This window comes from Eubalaena glacialis, chromosome 12 (genome assembly GCF_028564815.1).
Source record: "Eubalaena glacialis isolate mEubGla1 chromosome 12, mEubGla1.1.hap2.+ XY, whole genome shotgun sequence".
NCBI lineage: Eukaryota > Metazoa > Chordata > Mammalia > Artiodactyla > Balaenidae > Eubalaena > Eubalaena glacialis.
The window spans coordinates 51959672-51971724 of NC_083727.1; the positions used below are offsets into that span (position 1 = coordinate 51959672).

A 12053-nucleotide genomic window follows, 5' to 3' on the forward strand; every position below is an offset into this window, starting at 1 on the left:
GGAAAATGCAAAGGTAGATTCAATAATGTGGGTTGCCTTCTAGTCAAACTGGATTGCTCACCATATCTCAAACATTTTCCATTCTTTCATTTCATAGCCATGCCTTTGTTCACACATGGTCCCAACTGGAGAGCCTCCTCCTCCAACCCTCTGCCAGCCTAATTTCTCCTCCACAAATCTCAACTCACCCTCAGCTCCCTACCACCAGATTTCCAAACTCACCTGTATCTACCCCATTCTCTTTTCTTTCCGCAGTTACAGCTTAAGAGCTATTTCTCATTCCATCAAGGGCTATTAATGCCTTCACTCATCCTCTAATCAGTGGATTTCAATTTTTTGGAAAAAAAATCATGACCCAATATACACACAAATATACACAACTGAAAAACAAGTTTCATGAAGTAATAACTAATTTAGTAAAAGTATGAAATAGTACGAAAAAAAGGATCTTTCTATGCATGATATTCTCTGGTATTTTATACACATATATTTTTGTTATTTACATCTAAAGAACCACTAGATTTAGTTATACTAAATGCCTTATATGATACTTATTTACCTTTTTGTTTTCTGTCCCCATCAGAACATATGCTCTTTGAGGGCAACAGTGCCTGACATGATTGGTGCTTATTAAATATTTCTTGAATCCCCTCCCTTCTTACATTTTCAGAGATGTCATTCTCTTCATTAATCACCTCTGTACTATATCATCTCCCTTCCCCTCTCTACTAGTTTTTTTCATATCAGCTCAACCCTCTCCTCTTAAAATAATAACAACAACAACAAACAACCTCCTTGACTTGACACCTGCTCTCCCTCCTTCCCTTCATAGCCAAACCACTTGAAAGAGTTGCCTTTACTTTTTCTGGCCACCCCCTCACATCCTGCTCATTTCTCAACCCACTATAATCAAGCTTCCACTGAGATGGCTTCTGCCAAGTTCACCCAATGCCTTTTTTAAAAAAATATTTACTATTTATTTATTTATTTATTTACTTATTTTTTTATGGCTGCGTCGGGTCTTAACTGCAGCATGCAGGATCTTCATTGAGGCATGCAGGATCTTTCGTTGCGGCATGTGGGCTTCTCTCTAGTTGTGGCACGTGAGCTCCAGAGCCCACGGGCTCTCTAGTTGTAGCGCATAGGCTCCAGAGCACATGGGATCAGCAGTTGCAGCACGTGGGCTCTGTAGTTGCGGCGCACCAGCTAACTGTGGCACGCGGGCTTAGTTGCCCTGTGGCATGGGGGATCCTAGTTCCTCGACCATGGATAGAACCCGCGTCCCCTGCATTGGAAGGCAGATTCTTAACCTCTGGACTACCAGGGAAGTCCCCACCCAACGCCTATTGTTGCCAAATCCAGTAGCTATTCCTCAGTCTTCATATTCCTGTTTACAATTATAAAATATCTAATTTTTAAAGTTATTCATAGGAACCATCAGGACTGTGGGCAAAGTACATTGTTTCTATTGGGATCTGGCTTTGGAGAGGCTTAAAGTCCTTTGCTTCCACTTTTATTTTTACTAACCCAACATTTTTATTGAGTAGTTTATACTTCATTCACATTTCTCAAAAAAGAAAACCAAGTTACACTGAAGATGAGGCATCACTTCAGGCAATCAGCAGACATAAAAAGAGAATCATGGGTTATCTAGTACTGCATATAAGAAGCTTATAAGTTGCCATTCTATCCCAACAACAAGTAAAAAGCTGAAAAATCAACGTACCTTCTCAGATCCATAAGAGAAGGACGGACACAGGACAAACTGCTGCCCCCAAGATTGAAAAGAAAGTGATTGGTGTAAATGAACCAATTAAAAGATTGTCAGAGTGGATCAAAACCCAAGACTCAATTACATGTTGACTAAAATAAACTCACTTTAAATTCAAAGACACATACATATGAAAAGTAAATGGATGGATACAGCAGAAACTAACACAACATTGTAAAGCAATTATAATCCAATAAAGATATTTTTTAAAAACGGATGGAAAAAAATACACCATGCTAACACTAATCAAAAGAAAGCAAGAGTAGCTATATTAATTTCAGACAGACCAGACTTCAAAGCAAGGAAAGTTATCAGAGATACAGAAGGATGTTACATAAAGATAAAAGAGTTGATTCTCCAAGAAGACATAACAATCGTTAATGTATATGCACCTAACAACAGACCATCAAGTTAAACTACATGAGGTAAAAATTGATAGAACTATAAGGAAAAATAGATGAATCCACTATCATAGTTGGAGACTTCAGTACCCCTCTAGCAGAAATGGACAGATCCAGTAGGCAGAAAATCAGTAAGGACTTAGTTGAACTCAACAACACTATCAATCAACTGGCTAAACTTGACATCTATAGAATAATTCATCCAACGACAGCACAATACACATTATTCTCAAGCTCACACAGAACATTCACCAAGATAGATCACATTCTGGGCCATAGAACACACCTTACCAAAGTTAAAAGAACAGAAATCATACAATGTCTGCCATCAGACCACAATGGAATTAAACTAGAAATCAATAACAGAAAGATAAATGGAAAATTCTAAAAGATGCAGAGACTATGGGACTTCCCTGGTGGCACAGTGGTTAAGAATCCGCCTGCCAATGCAGGGGACACAGGTTCGATCCCTGGTCCAGGAAGATCCCACGTGCCACAGAGCAACTAAGCCTGTGCGCCACAACTACTGAGCCTGCGCTCTAGAACCCGCAAGCTACAACTACTGAAGCCAGCACGCCTTAGAGGTCGTGCTCCACAACAAGAGAAGCCACCGCAATGAGAAGCCCGCACACCTCAACGAAGAGTAGTCCCTGCTCGCCGCAACTAGAGAAAGCCTATGTGCGGCAATGAAGACCCAACGCAGCCAAAAAAAAATTTTTTTTAATTTAAAAATAAAATAAAATATGCAGAGACTAAACAACACACTTCTAAATAACATATGGGTCAATGAAGAAACCTCAAGATAAATGTAAAAATTCTTTGAGTTAAATGAAAATGGAAGCACAATTTATCAAAATTTGTGGGATGCAGCAAAAGCAGTGATTAAAGGCAAATTTATAGCAATGAATGCATATATTAGAAAGAAGATCTAAAATCAATCATCTAAGTTTCCACCTTAAGAAACTAGAAAAAGAAAATTAAATCCAAGGTAAGCAGAAGAAAAGAAATAAGAGCAGAAATCAGTGGAACTGAAACCAAAAGAGAAAATCAATGAAACCAAACACTGGCTCTTTGAAAAGATCAATAAAATTGATAAGCCTCTGGCCAAGCTAACAAGGAAAAAGGAGAGAGGACACAAATTGCTAATATCAGAAATGAAAGAGGGATAGCACTATAGATCCCATGGACATTAAAAGGATAATAAAGGAATACTATGAACGACTCAACCCATAAATTTGAGAACCTAGGTGAAATGGACAAATTCCTTGAAAGACACAATCAGCCAAAATTCACACAAGAAGAAACAGACAATCTAAATAGGTCTGCATCTATTAAAGAAACTGAATCAATAATTAATAGTCTTCCAAAATAGAAAGCATCAGGCACAGATGGGTTCACTGGTGAATTCTACCAAACATTTAAAGAATTATACTAATTCTCTACAATCTCTTTCAGAGGATTAGAAGCAGAAGGAATACTTCCCAACTCATTCTATGAGGCCAGCATTTCCCTGATACCAAAATAAGACAAAGACATTACAAGAAAAGAAAACTACACCAATATCTCTCGTGAACATAGATGCAAAAATCCCTAACAAAATACTACCAAATCAAATCCAACAATGTATAAAAAGAATTACACACTATAAACAAGTGAGAATTATCCCAGGAATGCAAGGCTGGTTCAACCTTTTTTCTTTTTTTTTTTTTTGGCTGTGCCGCGTGGCATCCAGGATCTTAGTTCCCTGACCAGGGATTGAATCCATGCCCTCTACAGTGGAATCATGGAGTCTTAACCACTGGACCACCAGGGAAGTCCCTGGTTCAACATTTTAAAATGAATTAATGTAATCCATCGCATCAACAAACTAAAGAAGAAAAATCACATGATCAGATCAATAAACGCAGAAAAAGCATCTGACAAAAACTTATACACATTCATGATAAAAACTCTCAGTAAACTAGGAATAGAGGGAACTTCCTCATCTTGATAAAGAATACCTATAAAAAACCTACAGCGAACATCATACTTAATGGTAAGAAACTAGATGTTTCCCACTAAGATCAAGAACAAGGCAAGGATGTCCCCTCTCCTCACTCCTTATCAACATAGTACTAGATAAATCCATAAGACAAGAAAAGGAAATAAAAGGTATACAGATTGAGAAGGAAGATATAAAATGGTCTGTTCCCAAATGACATGGTCATCTATACAGAAAATACAAAAGAATCAATAAAATAACTCCTGGGACTAACAAGTAATTATAGTAAGGATACAAGGTTAATATACAAAAGTCAACTGCTTTCATATATGCCTGCAATAAACAAGTGGAATGTGAAATTAAAAACACAATACCAGAAAAAAAAAAAAAAAAAAAACCAAAAACACAATACCAGGACTTCCCTGATGGTCCAGTGGGTAAGACTCCGTGCTCCCAATACAGGAAGCCCAGGTTCGATCCCTTGTAGGGGAACTAGATCCTGCATGCATGCCGCAACTAAGAGTGCACATGCCACAACTAAGAAGTCCACATGCCACAACTAAGAAGTCCGCATGCTGCAACTAAGAAGCCCGCATGCCATAACTGTGAGCTCGCATGCCACAACTAAAGATCCCACATGCCACAACAAAGGATCCTGCATGCTGCAACTAAGACCTGGCACAACCAAAATAAATCAATCAATAAATAAATATATTTTTTTAAAAAACACAATACCATTTACGTTACCACCCCCCAAAAATGAAATACTTCAGTATAAATCTAACAAAATATGTACAAGATCTATATGAACAAAACTACAAAACTCTGATGAACAAAATCAAAGAACTTAAAAATGGAGAGATATTCCATGTTCATGTATAGGAAGACTCAATATTGTCAAAATGTCAGTTCTTCCCAACTTGATCTATAGATTCAACAGAATCCCAATTAAAATCCTAGCAAGTTATTTTGTGGATACTGACAAAATAATTCTCAAGTTTAAATGAAGAAGCAAAAGACTCAGAATAACCAACACAATACTGAAGGAGAAAAACAAAATTGGAGGACTGACACTACCCAACTTTAAGACCTACTATAAAGCTACAATAATCATGACAGTGTGGTATTGCCAAAAGAATAGACAAATAGATCAATGGAACATAATAGAGTCCAGAAATAGGCCCACATAAATATAGCCAATTGATCTTTGACAAAGGAGCAAGGGCAATACAATGGAGCAAAGATAAGTCTTTTCAACAAATGATGCTGGGACAACTGGACATCCACATGCAAAAAAAATGAATCTAGACACAGACCTTAAACCCTACACAAAAATTAACTCAAAATGCATCATAGATCTAAATGTAAAAGAAAAAACTATAAAACTCCTAGAAGATAACATGGGAGAAATACAGGAGACGTAGGAGAAACCTAGATGAGCTTGGGTATAGCTTTGACTTTTCAGATACAACACCAAAGGCACAATCCATGAAAGAAATCATTGATAAGCTAGACTTCATTAAATTAAAAACTTCAGTTCTGCAAAAGACAATGCCATGATCTCAAAAGACAAACCACAGACTGGGAGAAAATATTTGCAAAAGACCCATCTCATAAAGGAATATTATCCAAAATATACAAAGAACTCTAAAAACTCACAGCAAGAAAACAATCTGATTAAAAACTGGGCCAAACGGGACTTCCCTGGTGGCACAGTGGTTAAGAATCCGCCTGCCAATGCAGGGGACACAGGTTCGAGCCCTGCTCTGGGAAGATCCCACATGCCACGGAGCAACTAAGCCCGTGCGCCACAACTACTGAACTTGTGCTCTAGAGCCCGCGAGCCGCAACTACTGAGCCCACATGCTGCAACTACTAAAGCCCACGCACCTAGAGCCTGTGCTCCGCAACAAGAGAAGCCACTGCAATGAGAAGCCCACGCACCGCAACGAAGAGTAGCCCCTGCTTGCTGCAACTAAAGAAAGCCCACACGCAGCAACGAAGACCCAACGCAGCCAAAAATAAAACTAAAGTAAAATAAAATAAATTTAAAAAAAAAAACAACTGGGCCAAAGACTTTAACAGAAACCACACCAAAGAAGATATACAGATGACAAAGAAGCATATGAAAAGATCTCCACATCATATGTCATCAGGGAAATGAAAATTAAAAGAACAATGAGAAGGAATTCCCTGGTGGTCAGCGGTTAGGACTTGGCACTTTCACTGCAGGGCCCAGGTTCAATCCCTGGCCAGGGAATGCAAGCTATGTGACATGGCCAAAAAAAATGAGATACCACTACACACCTATTAGAATGGCCAAAATCCAGAACACTGACAAATGCTGCCCAGTATGTGGAACAATAGGACCTCTCTTTCCTGGTGAGAATGCAAAATGGTACAGCCACTTTAGAAGACAGTTTGGCGGTTTCTTACAAAACTAAACATACTCTTACCATACAATCCAACAATCATTATCCTTGGTATTTACCCAAAGAAGCTGGAAATTTATGTCCACAAAAAAACCTGCACACACATATTTATAGCAGTTTTATTCATAATTGTCAAAACTTGGAAGCAACAAAGATGTCCTTCAGTAGGAGAATGGATAAATAAACCGGTACATCCAGACAATGGAATATTATTCAGCACTAAAAAGAAATGAGTCTATCAAACCTTGAAAACACACGGAAAAAACTTAAACGCACATAACTAAGTGAAAGACCAATTTGAAAAAGCTACATACTGTAAGGTCCTATATTCTAATTATACGACATTCTGGAAAAGGCAAAACTATTGACAGTAAAAAGATCAGTAGTAAACAAAGGGAGGGGGTAGGTAGGAAGAAGGTGTGAATAGGCAGAGCACAGAGGATTTTTAGGGTAGTGAAAATACCCTAAAATATACTATAATGTGCATATGTGTCATTGTACATTTGTCCATATTCGTAGAATGTACTACACCAAGAGTGAACCCCATTGTAAACTATGGACTTTGGATGATGATGCTGTGTCAATGTAGGTTCATCGACTGTAACAAATGTACCTCTCTGGTATGGGATGTTGATAATTGGGGAGTATTGATAACAGGGGACATGTGGGGGGCAGGAGGTATATGGGAAATCTCTGTACCTTCCTCTGAATTTTGCTGTGAACCTAAACTGCTCTAAAAAATATCAGTCTTTTTAAAAAGAAAAAGAAAGAGAGAATCAGTCAGGCAAGACACTCAAGGCTGAGAGATTGGCCAGCTTAGGCCTGGACACCAGCTGTATAAATTGAATCACAAAAGACTTCTCAAAAGCTGCACTAAATTAAATCTGTTACTGCATCAGTGTACACAAATTATGTGATGCTGCTGCCATATTATTTTGATTTGTATTAATTTGTCTTATTGTACTCCAAATGGACAGTGGGAAAATGCCATTCTGAAGATCCACAAACTAATCTACAAACATAAATGGAAGATTTCAGAGTCACAAAAAGTCTGAGCTGTTCTAATACCTCAATTTTGTACCGTATTTCACTACTTTCTCCTAAACGAAGTTTAAGGAAGATCCCACTATACTCCATAGCCCACTTGTTATAAGATTTAGTCAATATCATGATGTCTTAGCATCTGAATAATCTATTATAACTTTCTAGTAGTATTTTAACAATTACTTCAATTTTTCTCCCCAAGGAAAATAAATGAGTTTCCCCAGGCTTTGAGTGTATTTGCTATTACTTCAATTCCCCCTGCTCCAACTTTTTTTTGAAGTGAACATAACCTCCAGATTTTATTGTCTTCACAATAAAAAGATGAAGTTTAGAACTGGAGTACTTAGCCCTTTCTCTTATCTCCTCCCATTTCAAAATGCTTGCTGGTCTTAACAGTCAGTACTCTCTAACTCTGCAGCACTTTCTAGGCTCAATGCATTCAAGCCTCAGCACAATCTCCACTTGTAGTTTTAGCCTTTTTTCCAGAAAAGCAGCTTAGTCTGCTTCCTGTCATAAGACCGCTTTCCCTGGGCATTCAGAGAGTCTTTGCCCTTCTTGTCCTGTGTCACTCTGTGGGTTTAATGCTTGGCACGCTTCTTACAGTTAGTTTGGCAAGTTTCAGGGATATACGCCATGTTTGTCTGTTTGTGGGGGTGCTATCGGCAGGGGAAGAAGCGATTTCCCCCAATATTTAAGTTTTCATCTGAAGACAGGTTTAGAACAAAAAAATTCTTCTGAAGTTCTGCAGTCTTACAGTCTATGCTAATATGTTCCACTTAAACAATCTCATGGCGTTAATAAGTAATATAATAGGGACTTCTCTGGTGGTCCAGTAGTTAAGACTCCTTGCTCCCAATGCAGGGGGCCCGGGTTCGATCCCTGTTCAGGGAACTAGATCCTGCATGCCACAACTAAAAGATCCCACACGCCGCAACGAAGATCCCGTGTGCCACAGCTAAGACCCGGCGCAGCCAAATAAATAAATAAATATTAAAAATAATAATAATAAGTAATATAATAAACCACATTTATGCTCTTCTTAATGGCACATGGTAACCTATAACACAGAAAGAAGAGGCAACTCAACAGCAACAATTACAAAAGAAATTAGAAAAAGGCAAATTGTCACTAACAGCCCTAACAAGAATTGTTATATACACGTAGGTTTTTTTTTTTTTAAACAAGGTCTTGACTTGGGGTCCATGACAAGTCAACTGGCAGGGAATGGGGGGGATGGTCTGAGAGCCCTCTGAAATTAAAAGAAAATTGTGTGTGTGTATGTGTGTATGTTTGTGCATTTCTTCTGAGGTAAGATCTCTAAATATACTACAGATTCCTTCAGATTTTCAAACAAGTGAACAAAAACTGATTAAGAACCACTGTTTTAAAAATAATTGTCAAAACAGTTTTAGAAGGAAATTCTATTAATAGCAGCTCACATTTATTGAGCACCTACTGTGTGCCAGGGACTAGGTTAAGTAACTTAACATAATTACTTGTTTTACTCCTCACAATAATCCTATTATACAAATAACTTAAAAATCCATGGATATGGACGTATATATACTGCCAAATGTAAAACAGATAGTGGGAAGCAGCCGCATAGCACAGGGAGATCAGCTCGGTGCGGTGCTTTGTGACCACCTAGAGGGATGGGATAGGGAGGGTGGGAGGGAGACGCAAGAGGGAGGAGATATGGGGATATATGTATGCATATGGCTGATTCACTTTGTTGTAAAGCAGAAACTAACATACCATTGTGAAGCAATTATACTCTAATAAAGATGTTAAAAAAAATAATAATTAAAAAAAATCCATGGATAAATCTGTTCATTGATTCATTCACTCAGGTTTCTTAAGAACCAACTATATAGCTCAGGCACTATTCATGTCACTGGTGAAACAACAATTAAAAACAAATTTCTTTCCTTATGGAGCCTTCCCTCCAGTCAAGGGGAAGAGAGACAAAAAATTAAATAAAGAGCAACAACAGATCACATAATAATCAGTATGACGGTGAAAATAAAACAGAGTGATATCCTAGGACCTCTGACCAACAGCATGGCATACCTAGGGAGCTCAACAGAAGTACGGAATCTCAGGCCCTACCCTAGGGGTCTGAATCAAAATTTGCATTTTTAACAAAATACATAGGTGTTTCATATGCACACTGAAGACTGAGAAGCACCATGCTAGGGAATGATTGAGGACTCCTATAGATTATGAGGAAAAGCTTTCCTGTGGAAGTGACATAAGTTGACACCTGAATGCCCAAAGGAGTCAGCCCTGAGGAAGATCTGGGAGAACTTCCCAGGCAGAGTGAAGAGCTCTGGCAAAAACCCTAAAGTGAAAACGGAAATAAGCTTCACATTTTCAAAGAAAGAAAAGAAAGTTTACGTGGCTGATTTAAATGAACAAGGTGGAGTATGTTACAAGGTGAAGTTGGAAAGGAGAGGAAGGGCCAGATCATGTAGGGTCTTGTAAGCCATGGTAAATAGTGTGAATTTGATAGGATTAAGATCAAGTAGAAGGTTTTGATCAGGGGTGTGTCACAATTTGTTTTTTAAAAGATTAATCTGTTTGTAGAAAATAAGATAATAGAAATGCAAAAGGAAAGCAGAAATGGAGGAATAGTATGGTATTCAATAATGCTATTATATATTATATATAATATACATATATTTTTATATATGTATGTAGTTTTATATTGTATGGTATTCAGTAAAACTATTATACATATATATATAAAATACATATATATGTAAATTTTTTTTTAAGTGGAAGCAGAGAGACTAGTTAGGAAACTCTTAACAATAGTACAGTTCAGAGATGTCTATGATTTGGACCAGAGAGTTAGCACTGCAAGTTGCAGGTTAAGTAAACTGACCAAGATCATATAGTTAATAACAACAGCAGCAACAATTGCTAACCTTTAGTGGGTACTCACTAAGTGCCAGGTACTTTTCTAAGTACTTTGCATACCTTCATTCATTTAATCTTCACAACCACCCTATGATGTAGGTACTAACATATTCCTACCTTAAAGGTGAAGAAACTGAGGCACAGAGGGACTAAGTAAGTAACCTGTCCATGTTCCCATAGCTAGGTAGTGGCAGAGCCAGCATTTGTACCTACAGGTCCAGCAGGGAGGCAGGATGTTATAGTGGAAGCAGCATGGGCTCTGGAGTCATACCCTCCAGATTTATCTCCTGACTCCACCATTTTGACTCTGGATCATGGCAGCTTGGGCACATGATCACCATCCTAGCCAATGATGCCTAAGAGGAAGTCAGCTTCTGCCAAAGTTTCTCCTGATACTCTTCAAAAGGAGACCAGCACAGAAACTCATTCCTTCCTGCCTTTGTACTTTTACCTGTGAAATTAAGACAGCTGGACTGCTGCAAGCACCTTAAGAACATGAGGGGAAATGCTGCTCACACACTGAGGACAACAATAATCTTGACATATGTTGTGACAGTTAATTTTATTTGGCAACTTGACTGGGCCATCGAGTGCCTATACATTTAGTCAAACATTATTCTGGATGTGTTTGTGAGGGTATTTCTTTTTTTTTTTTTTTAATTTATTTATTAATTTATTTTTGTCTGTATTGGGCCTTCATTGCTGCGCGCGGGCTTTTCTCTAGTTGCGGCAAGCAGGGGCTACTCTTCTTTGCGGTGCGCTGGCTTCTCACTGCGGTGGCTTCTCTTGTTGCAGAGCAGGGTCTCTAGGCACATGGGCTTCAGTAGTTGCAGCACATGGGCTCAGTAGTTGTGGCTTGCGGCCTCACTAGTTGTGGCACACAGGCTTAGCTGCTCTGCGGCATGTGGGATCTTCCCGGACCAGGGCTCGAACCCGTGTCCCCTGCATTGGCAGGCGGATTCTTAACCACTGCGCCATCAGGGAAGCCCCAGTGAGGGTATTTCTGATGAGGTTAACACCTGAAGCAGAAGACTGAGTAGACTGTTCTCCCTTATGTGGGTGGGCCTCATCCAATCACTTGAAGCCCTGAATAGAACAAAAGGCTTACCTTCCCCTTAGTAAGAGGGAACTCCTTCCGCCTGACTGCCTTTAAGCTGGAACATCGGTTTTCTCCTGCCTTTGGACTCAAACTGAAACATCAGTCCTTCATGGGTCTTAAGCCTGCCAGTCTTTGGACTAGAACTACACTATGGGCTCTCCTGGTTCTCAGGCCTTCGGACTCAGACTGGAATTACACTACCAACTCTCCTGGGTCTCTGGGTCTCCAGCTTGCTGACTGTAGATCTTGGGACTTGTCAACCTCCATAATTGCATGAGCTGATTCCTTATAATAAATCTCTTTCTAAATGTATATACATCTTATTGGTTCTGTCTCTCTGGAAAACCCTGACTAAAACATATGTCATAAAGCTTAACTGTGTTGACACTGTTTCCATAGAGCT

The 12053-nt window shown here is 38.9% G+C and overlaps 1 protein-coding gene and 1 pseudogene across 3 annotated transcripts in view; both read right to left on the bottom strand.

Moving 5' to 3' along the window:
- AFG1L (AFG1 like ATPase) overlaps window positions 1–12053 on the bottom strand; it is a 198254-nt gene that overhangs the window by 173845 nt on the left and 12356 nt on the right. The window lies entirely within an intron of this gene.
- LOC133102431 (large ribosomal subunit protein eL42-like) lies at window positions 7958–8264 on the bottom strand (annotated as a pseudogene).